This window comes from Marmota monax, unplaced genomic scaffold (assembly GCF_021218885.2).
Source record: "Marmota monax isolate L192 unplaced genomic scaffold, Marmota_monax_Labrador192_F-V1.1 WCK01_AAM20220418_F8-fsc00042, whole genome shotgun sequence".
NCBI lineage: Eukaryota > Metazoa > Chordata > Mammalia > Rodentia > Sciuridae > Marmota > Marmota monax.
Window position 1 is genome coordinate 14,943,284 of NW_026693008.1, and position 11,478 is coordinate 14,954,761.

Genomic DNA, 11,478 nt, shown 5'->3' on the forward strand with positions numbered 1-11,478 from the left:
TTATTTCCTGAAATAACTTGAAAAGTATTGCTATTAATTCTTCATTAAAGGTTTTGTAAAACTCCGCTGTATAACCATCCGGTCCTGGGCTTTTCTTGGTTGGTAGTCCTTTGATGGCTTCTTGTATTTCATCAATTGATATCGGTCTGTTTAAATTGTGTATATCCTCCTGACTCAATCTGGGCAAATCATATGACTTAAGAAATTTATTGATGTCTGCACTATCTTCTATTTTATTGGAATATAGGGTTTCAAAATAATTTCTAATTATCTTCTGTATTTCTGTAGCATCTGTTGTGATATTGCCTTTTTCATCCCGTATGTTAGTAATTTGAGTTCTCTCTCTTCTTCTCTTCGTTAGCATGGCTAAGGGTCTGTCGATCTTATTTATTTTTTCGAAGAACCAACTTTCAGTTTTGTCAATTTTTTCAATAGTTTCAATTTTGTTGATTCCACTCTGATTTTAATTATTTCTTGCCTTCTGCTACATTTGCTGTTGTTTTGCTCTTCCTTTTCTAGGGTTTTGAGATGAAGTGTGCTACACCACTCCTCAGTGTTTATCCTAAAGAATTAAAGTCATCTTACTACAGTGATACATGCATACCCCTGTTTATAGCAGCATAGTTCACAATAGCAAAAATATGGAATCAGCCTAAGTATCCATGGGTGGATGAAAGGATAAAGAGAATGTGATATATATATACAGAATGGAGTTTTATTCAGCCATAAAGAAAAATGGAATTATGTCATTTGTAGGAAAATGGTGAAACTAGAGATCATCATGTTAAGTGAAGTAAGTCCAACTGAGAAGGTCAAGGATCATATGTTTTCTCTCATACGCAGCTGGAGAGGAAAGAGGGGGCAAAAAAGGTGGAGGTGTATCTCCTAAAAATCAAAGGGAGAACAGTAGAGAAAAGGAACCAGGGGTTAGGAGGAGGGGAGGGAGGGGGCAGGACTGGGGAGTGTTATTGGCCAAATTATATTGTTATACTGTGTGCATGTATGAATGTGTAACAATAAATCCCATCGTTATGTACAACTCTAATGCATCAATAAAAAATGTGGAACAAAAACTACAAAAAAAGTATATATGGCAATAGACAGATAAAAAATGATCCATATCTTTAGTTATCAGAGTAATGCAAATCAAAACCACATTGAGGAGCTGTGGCTGTGGCTCAGTGGTAGCACACTTGCCTGGCATGTGTGAGGCACTGGGTTCGATTCTCAGCACCACATATAAATAACTAAAATAAAGATCTATCAACAACTAAAAAAAATTTTTAAAAACTACATTGAGATTTCATCTCACCCGTAAGAATGGCTATTATCCTATTATCAAAAAACAAACAAAATAATGAAAAACAAATGCTGTCAAGGATGTGTAGAAAAAGGAACCCTTTCACATTATTGTAGACACATGGAAAACAGTATGGAGATTACTCAGAAAAACTAAATCATCCCATAATTCAGTAATACCTCTCTTGATGTATATGTGAAGGAAATCAGCATACAAGAGATACCTGCATTCCCATGTTTATTGTAGCACTATTCACAATGGCTAAGATAGGGGACACAGCCTAGGTATCCACTAACAGATACACAGATAAAGAAATGTTTCTTACCTTGAATTCTGTGTTGGTTTCACAGTTTTATACATATTAAAATTCATCAAATTGTACAGTTTAAATATGTGCAGTTCATTGTACACCAAACATGTTGCATTATAGATGTTAATTTTTTTTTTAAAAAAAGGAAGGAAGTGAGAAAAGGAGAAAAGGAGGAAAGGCAGGAAAGAGAACAAATGAAAGTAAAAAAGACTGAAAATGTGCCTGAATAGGACTCATGGCATAAAATTTGTACCTACAACAGAGAACCATTTTGGGCTAGGGTCAGAAACCTAGTACACTCCCTAGAGTTTGAAGTCTCACTAATAGGATAAACTACTATTGGAGAGGTGGACACTTAGGCTAGTTCTTCTCAGAACCCTGAGATGGGCTGTTTCAGACCCCTCAGAAAAGCCTGCTTGGATGGCAGAAGTATACCAGGGATATTTGAGGCAGAGTTCCAACACTTTGTTCTCAGATTCTTTAGAGTAAGCTAATGTGATTATAATGTGTCAGAGTTTACAAAGAAAAAAGATGCCAAGAACTTTCAATGGGGGAAACAATAGTTCCATCAACAATTGGTTACTGAGAAAACTGAAACACCCACATGCAAAAGAATGAAATTATATCTCTATGTAATAATATAAAATATTAAAAATATTAACTTAAAATGGATCAACAACCTGAATAGAAGAGCTAAAACTATAAAAGTCTTAGAAGAAAACACAGGGGCAGATCTTCATGACTTTGGATTTGGCATGGATTCTTAGATATGACAACAAAAGCACACACACAAAAATGACAAAATAGGTATATCAGACTTCAACAAATTAAAAATTTTTGTACATTAAAACACATTATCAGGGATGTGCATGCTTAGTGGGTGCAGTGCTTGCCTAGCAGGAGTGAGGCCCTGGGTTGTTTGAGGCCCTGCCAGCAGTGGGGGAAAAAGGAGGAAAAAAAAGAAAAACAATCAAGAGGGCTGGGGATGTGGCTCAGTGGTATAGCACTTGCCTGTCATGTGTAAAGCCCTGAGTTCAATCCCTGGACACCAAAAAATATATAATTGTATTTTAAATTATCAAGAAAGAGAAAATTCTGATCTACAAAAATGGGAGAAAATGTTTGCAAATCATTCTCTGTGATAAGGATCTAGTATCCAAATATATATATTAAAAAACCTAGCAACTAAACAAAAAAGACAACTCATTTAAAAATGAGTAAAAGACCAAATATCTATTTCTTCAAAAAACATATACATATGGCAAACAGGTGTATAAAAAGACACTCGACGTTAGGGAAGTGAAAAATCACAATGAAATATCACTTCATATTCACTAGGATGACAATAATTAAAAAAAAGAAGTATTGGTGGAAAATTGGCCCTAACACATTACTGATGGGAATATAATAAGGTTCAGCTGCTGTGGGAAACAATTTGGTAGTCCCTTGAATGATTAAGCACATGACTCTAAATTACACATGTGAGTAGTACCCATAAGATTTAAAAACAGGAATTCAAACAAGCACCTGCACACTCATTTGCAGCAGCACTATTCACAATAGTCAAAATATAGAAACAGACCAAATATCTGTTGATAAAAGGATAAAAAAAGCAGTAAATCCAGACAATGGAATATTATTCAGGTGTTAAAAGGATGAAATACTGATACATGCTACTATGCTGTGCTAAATGGATGAAAACATGTTAGGTGAAAGAAAACACACACAAGGTCACACTGTCCGAATTCATTTACATGAATATCCAGAATAGATAAATCCAGAGACAAAATGTATGTTGGTGGTAGCCACTGCCTATGGATATAAAAGGATAGGGACAAACTGCCTAATGGGTAAGGGATTTTTTTCTTTGGAATGATACAAATATTTTAGAACTAAATAGAGGTGATGGTTGCATGACACTGTGAAAGTACTAAATACCATTTAAATTTTTAATTTGTTCTTTTTAGTTACACATGACAATAGAATGTATTTTGGCATAACATACACACATGAGTATTAACTTCACATTTTTGTGGTTGTACTTGGTGTGGAGTTACACTGGTCGTGTGTTCATATATGAACGTAGGAAAGTTATGTCTGATTCATTCTACTGTCTTTACCATTCTCCATCCCCACACTCCCCTGTCCTATCTGGTGAAACTCCACTTCTCCCGCCAAACCCCACCCACCTATTTTGAGTCAGTATCCACATATTGAGAGAACATTCAGCCTTTGGTTTTTGGAGATTGGCTTATTTCACTTAGCATGATAGTCTCCAGTTTCATCCATTTACTGGCAGATGCCATAATTTCATTCTTCTTTATAGCTGAGTGATATTCCTTTTATATATATATATATATATATATATATATATATATATATATATAATATTTTCTTTATCCATTCATCTGTTGAAGGGCACCTAAGGTTGGTTATAGCTTAGCTATTGTGAGTTGAGCTGCTATAAACACTGATGTGGCTGCATCGCCATAGTATGCCGGTTTTAAGTCCTTTGGGTATATACTGAGTGGGATAACTGGGTCAAATGGTAGTTCCATTCCAATTATTCTGAGGAATCTTCATATGCTTTCCAGAGTGGTTGCACCAATTTGCAGTCCCACCAGCACTGTATGAATGTACCTCTTCCTGCACATCCTCCCCAACATTTATTGTGTTGTTCTTGATAATTGCCATTCTGACTAGAGTGAGATGAAATCTCAAAGTAGTTTTAATTTGCATTTATCTAATTGCTAGGGATGTTGAACATTTTTCCATATATTTTTTGACCATTTGTCTGAAGTGCCTGCTCAGTTCCTTTGCCCATTTATTGATTGGGTTATTTGTGGGGTTTTTTTGGTGTTAAGTGTTTTGAGTTCTTTATACATCTCTAGGATGAAGATTAAGGCTCTGAGGTGCAGGTGGCAAAGATTTTCTCCCATTCTGTAGGCTCTCTCTTCACATTCTTGACTGTTTCCTTTGCTGTGAAGAAGCTTTTTAGTTTGATACTGTCCCGTTTATTGGTTTTTTGATTTTACTTTTTGTACTTTAGGAATCTTGTTGAGGAATTCAGTTCCTAAGCTGACATGGAAATTTGGGCCTACTTTTTCTTCTAGTAGGCACAGGATCTCTGATCTAATGCCTAGGTCCTTGATCCACTTTTGAGTTTTGTGCAGGGTGAGAGATCGGGGTCTAATTTCATTTTGCTACGTATGGATTTCCAGTTTTCCCAGCACCATTTTTTGAAGAGGCTATCTTTTTCCAATTTTTGTTCATAGCACCTTTGTTTAGTATGAGATAATTATATTTATGTGGGTTTGTCTTTGTGTCTTCTGTTGTGTACCATGTCTATTTTGGTGCCAATACCATGCTGTTTTTATTACTATAGTTCTGTAGTATGATTTATGGTCTGGTATGTATGTAATGTTTCCTGCTTCACTTCTCTTGCTGAGGATTGATTTGGCTATTCTTGGTCTCTTATTTTTCCAAATGAATTTCATAACTGCTTTTTCTATTGCTATGAAGAACATCATAGGAACCTTAATAGGAACTGCATTAAATCTGTATAGACCTTTTGGTAGTACAGCCATTTTGACAATATTAATTCTGCTTATCCAAGAACATGGGAGATCTTTCCATCTTCCAAGGTATTCTTCAACTAAAAGCCATTTTTAATGGTTAATTTTATGATAATTTCACCATAATGAACTACTTACTGAATATTCTGCAAAGAAAGAAAATTTCTTTGTGACATGTTCCTAACACCACATGTTCTGTGTAAAACCCATCACTGTATTGTTGGATGTTATCATTTAAGGGTCTCCCAGAAAAAGAATCATTCTAGAACATATTCTGAAGACCTTAACATAATAAGCTGCTTTCTGCTGACAAAGGAAGGCACACAAAATCTTAGCATGGTACCTATTCACTAAGCCATGGTCAGTGCATACAAGGAATATTTGTGAAGTTTTGGTCATTAAATATAAAGGCTAAAGACCAGGTGAACCTGAGAGAGGGGTTGGCAAGTAGTGGTGGAGAGGAAGCTGATCACATTAATAGGCTGCCCAATTTAATCTCACAGTAACCCTATTAAATAGATACTAGAATTATTGTTTCATAGAGGAATAAATTGAAGATGAGAGAGAAACCTGTTCAGGCTCACTCAGGAAGTGACAGGGGCATTCTTTTTATGACATTCTAGCATGTGATAACTCAATATCTAGTATCCCAAGGTGAGTTCTAAAGTGAACAGAGACATAAAGGCTTTAAAGACATTCACAGTAGCATGTTAACAGCAATCAACTAAATCATTAAAATTTAAATAATAAAAATTTTTAAATAAGGCCCAATTGTCCCTTAGCAAGAAAAGGGACAAATCATAAGATATTCAACTAATGTACTAAAGAGAAATTAAATTCCAATATGTAGGATTCTAACAATGTTCAGACAAAAAGCAAGATGCTGTATAAGTCCTTTCAAAGTTCAAAACCATGAAAAAATTAAGTATTTAGTAGAAGATTAAATCAAAATTAAATTTGGTGGTTACTTCTCAATGGGCAGTAGGTATGATCAGGGAGGATATACAGAGAATTTCTAATTAATAGAATACACTTATACTATTAAGTGAGCTCTGGTAGTTATATTATTCTTTAAAGATTAACTTATTTTCATGCACATTTGTGTGAATTATATGAATTTTAAAAATGCAAACCCAGATATAAAAATAATATAGATATTAAATGTCCAAGACTATCTCTGGAACTTAATCTTTTAACATTATTTCTGATGCTAATTTATTATTATAATTCTTGAGGATATAAGAAATATTAATTCTAAGACAGAAAAAAGAGCAATGTCAGGCTATACTTTTCAAAAGTCATGGGTGAGTAACACCATTTTAAAAATTTGCCAAATGGACCAAAGGCAAGCTTCTTCTCTTCAGAAGACAAGTGCGGTACCTCTGCCTCCATAATGTCTACTCTGCCATGGGCCAGCTGAGCCTCATCCTTGCCCTCAGCTTTCCTGCACTTGGCTTTGGGACCCACCTTTGCCTTTGCCTCTGCAATCATTCCATCTTATCATTCTTCTGTGGCCACAAGTCTTGGTTTTCAAACTTCATTCAATTCACTTTTCAGCCTGTTACCCTTGACTATGAACAACTGGTACTCCTGGGCACAGGCTTGCTAGAAAGCTGAATTAAGCCAACAAAATCCCTTAGGGGCCATATTGAACAGGACGGGGACATTTTCTGAATCTAGCTACACTAAAACTAAGGGTAGCCTGAGAGATCCTCACCTAGGGAAGTATTTCTCAAAGTACCTGTTGTACAGATCAGAATCGCCTGGAAAACTTGGTAAAAGTGCAGATATGTAGGCCTGCCTGACCTGAATAAGAGCATCTAAGATTAGGCTCCAGCAATTTACATCTCTGAAAAGCATCCCAGATGATGGTTCAGATGTTCTTTGACTTCCCTGTGAGACTGGTATCATGGAGGACACTTGTCTATCAAATACTGATCTGAACTAATCATTGATGTAACATTTATGGTGAATATACAGGTTCTTATTTTGTCCAAGAGAGACACACCACCACTACCCAAAATGAGGAGCAGCAACCAAGTCATGTAAGAGGAAAAAGAGTTATACTTTTTTTTTTATATAGCAGGTATGCTGTTTTAATATTATTCAGATTTTACTCACATATTGAAGCAGCCCAACACTAAGAGGTCAGCATGGTAAAAAACAAAGAAGAAACGGCATCTGTATTACCTCTCTCCATTTTCACTGGCTCAATTAGATTTATTTTATTTCAACAAGAATATAAAGAAAGAGGGGACACACCTGGTCCATAAGTGCAGGTCAATTGTCAGCTCTGCCTTTTTCTATAAATATTTCATCCAAGAATGAATCAGAATAGTGTGCCTCTGGATCCATTTTATTCTGGGGGAAAGGCAATAGATGTTGGCTGCAACCTTAATGTATTTTTCCTGGATTTGTTTTGTGTAAAAAGAACTAATTATGGATTATAAAACATCCAACTTTCTGAACTGCTTGAAATGTTACTATTGCTTCAAATTTATAAAAAGCTTTCATGACCTGAATATCTCCATCAAGCAAGCATTTGTTCTACTGTTAAAGACCTACTGAACTGGTATCTGGGAGTTTTATATGTGGGAAAAGGCATATTCCTGGCATGCTGCCTTAATGGAGGTGCACATAAGTTACAAAGTCTTGCCTTGGGAAAATGAACTAGAGACTCAACTAGAAAACTTTCTGTTTCAGACCAGTTAAAAATGTAAAATATAGCTACCATAGAGCTTAATTGTACAGTGGTACTTTCAACTTCTGTACCAGGAGACAATTTTTTTGCATTTTCTTGGTATTGGCCTACAGCTACAGCCATATTGGACAGATGTTTTTAATTCTAAATGCAATACAGAATTACCTATCATTTCTTTGTTATGCAGATTGAATATTTTGCATGAACATTCAAAAACGCATGTTTATAGTTTGAACTTCTTATGTTTATTGTTTTCTACCACCAAATGTACTGTCTACAGATGGAAAACTCGGAGTCTTTGATGGGTGGTGAGGAATTGCTCAAAAGAATCAGTTACACACAGAGAGACATATTACACAAAATGCTAGGAAGGCCTAGATTACAGTTATCAAAATATGTATAGGAGCAATCCTCATCTAGAAGAAGTGTTTCCGGGATTCCAAATGATCATACTCAACAGCTGGCCATATTTGCAAGACTTGGTCAATGGAAAATACTGCCGCTTTTCTCTCCCTTATGGTTCCCCACCCTCTGTATTGCCGTCTTTGTGAAAGCAGAGTGGCGCTATGCCTTATCGCTGCTGCTCCTTATTACCCTCAAATGACAGCAATGAAAGCAGGCAACGCGATTAAACAGTATGGCAGCCCATTTTTATGAGTTTACCTTTAAAGGCAACCAAGAGAATTTTAGAGTGGGTAGACGGGTTTTACAACTATAGGGAACTGCTATAGAATATTTTTTTTCCAAAGTCAATGACTTTTTCAATAGGGTGTTATCAATATTGAATAGTTACTTTAAACAATTACAAAGGAAGTTTTTAAAAAAACAAAGCTCAAAACAACTTTTTGTTTTTACAAAAAAAGTGGTTATATGGAAGTTTTAATCCCAAAGATTTTGTTAAAAACTATGTAGTAATCTTCAACTGGAATTATACTTGAGATATCATCAAGTAGTTTAAAGCAACTGTTTTATGATACATGTAAGTGTACTTTGGGGGTTTTAAAATATTAAAACATATCCAGCTTGGTCAGAGATAACCAAATATTCTGAATAATGGTTAGTATGTACACATTCATGTGTGTATACATGTATGTGACTATGTATATACAACACATATACTATATACATACACATCTAAAGATTACTAATTTTCAGCAAATTGTTATACATTGAATAATCTTTTGTAATACAGAAGCCACTCTTGGTGTCATCAATTTTCTGGTAATGACTCAGTTAATAAGAGGCTACCAACTGACAAAATATAGCACAGGGGTATTTAGAGGGGAGAATTTCTTCTTCCATGGCCTCAGATTACAGAACTCAAGAGTATTAGAACTAGAATTGGAAGAGGAAATGAATATCGATTTTTTTATTACATCCAAGTTTTGTTGGACAAGCACAATATCGCAAAACACAGGATCAGGAAATTAGGCTCAAAGTGTACAATAGACAGACTATTTCAGTGTCCAAAATGAAAGGGTCCTTCGTCATGGGACTGCAGTTAGACATGTTCTCCAGCATTCCTGATAAGTGCTTTCTGTTCATGCACTGCAATGGAATCCACTGTTACTCATTTCCAACTCAACATAGGAGGAATGTATTTTCTCACGAAAACATGTATATATGTGCATATGTGTACACATGTATACATATGAGTATACACACACACACATATATATATATCTCATTTCTTCTAAGAGAAATCAACAAAATACAACGTACCAAAATTTACTTTTATAAGCTACCAGTTTAGTAAATTGAGCAATATTTATGCTTTTAAATCTCAAGGATCTAAACCTCGTCATACACTACCCAATTCCCCATTTCTTTTCTTTTTAAATATATTTTTTTTAGTTGTAGATAGACATAATACATTTATTTTATTTATTTATATGTGGTGCTGAGGATCGAACCCAGGGCCTCACACATGCCAGGTAAGCACTCTACCACTGAGCCAATTCCCCATTTCTTTAGATAATATGACAACAACAAATAGGTCAAAAATACTTTTGAAAAAAGTTTCTTTATTTATTCATTTATGCAAAGACAGTATCAGCAATAGGTTATAGAAACATATTCTAAGTTTAAAATTAATCTTCCATTTTGAAAGGTTCAGGAGTTTGCCTCTTCTTTCTACCATACTCTAAATACCTCACTCAAACAAAATAGTGGACAAATAAAAGTTTATTTCCTTACTTTTCCTTAAGGTCATATTGGGACAATTAGAATTGACTCTTCAAAATTTAGGTATCATTAATAGTGAGCTAGAGATTTAATAATCACAGAATGACAGCACCAAAAAAAAAAAAAAGGTATATTTAAAAGAACAAATTTCAGGATATTTTCTAATTCTGAGGTTTAAAAAAAATCCAAAATCCTCTTTGGGGATCCTTAAAAGACTCTGGCCTTCAGATCCAGAATGAAAATTATTAAAACTTATAGACCATAATGGGCACTGATGACAGGACCCATGGTAATTATTTCAGATTAGGCATAAGCAGAGTCTCCATATTTTGGGAAAGGGGGCTAATGGAAGGCCAGGAAGGCACTTTAAACTCATGTCCATGGCAGATCAAATGATTCTGATACAACTACTTCCCTTAGGAAGGTATAACCTCACTGCTACCTTTCCCAGGCTTACCCCTCAAACTGTTCCTATGGCTACTTGACTTCTTTAGGTTGACAGTTCTAAAAGCAAACGTCCTGGAAGAACAGGAGTACAGACTAGAAAAACAAGACTGACAACAGAGGCCCCGGTATTCTAGTTGTCTGTAACAAAGCACAATGTTCAATATGGAGACTAGCTAGTCTAGAAACAGATTATTAACTTTGACTCTAGCATGTTCTTGAAATATGTTTATGAAACAACTTTTTTGGTTTAGAAATATCAAAATTACCTTCTTTGACTCTTAGGGACATCTTACTTTACAAAAGGAAATATAGTAGACTAACAAAAAGTAAATAAAAATCTATGTACTCTACCATAAATAATATTTTAAATGTTTTTACAAAAACAATTCCTTTCAGATACTCTGATTAACCTTTAAGTGACATAAAAAAATTTCAGCATTCTTTAATACCAATATTTTGCACAATTTAAGATACAGCCATTGAGTTTAGCATTTCGAGGAAAAAATAAATAAAAGAAAAAAATAGAATGTTAACTCACTAAGAAGCTATATACCTAGTAAAGTTTAGTTTGTCTTGGATTCTTTAAAAACAATTAGGCCCAGAATTTTAGTTATCCTAATTATCACCCCAATCAAACAGGGTATGTGTGTGTATGCATGTGTGTATATGTTGTGTGTGTATGTGGATTCTAGATAAAGGATAAAATATTCTGAATAAATCTAAGACCCACTGATTGGATTGTTTGTTTAGAATCTGTTTTACTGGGTTTAGATAAGACGACTTGAATAAAGATAACTGTATATTGAGTTCCACTGATTAAAAATGCAGTTTAAAAAATGCTGCTTTGTGGTAAATTTTTAGGCAAATAATAAATGCAAAGCACAATAGTGTAAATACTGTACTGTTCAAAGGTACTTGTTGGAGAAGTGAAATGCTTGTATTCAAACTATCAAAATTCTGA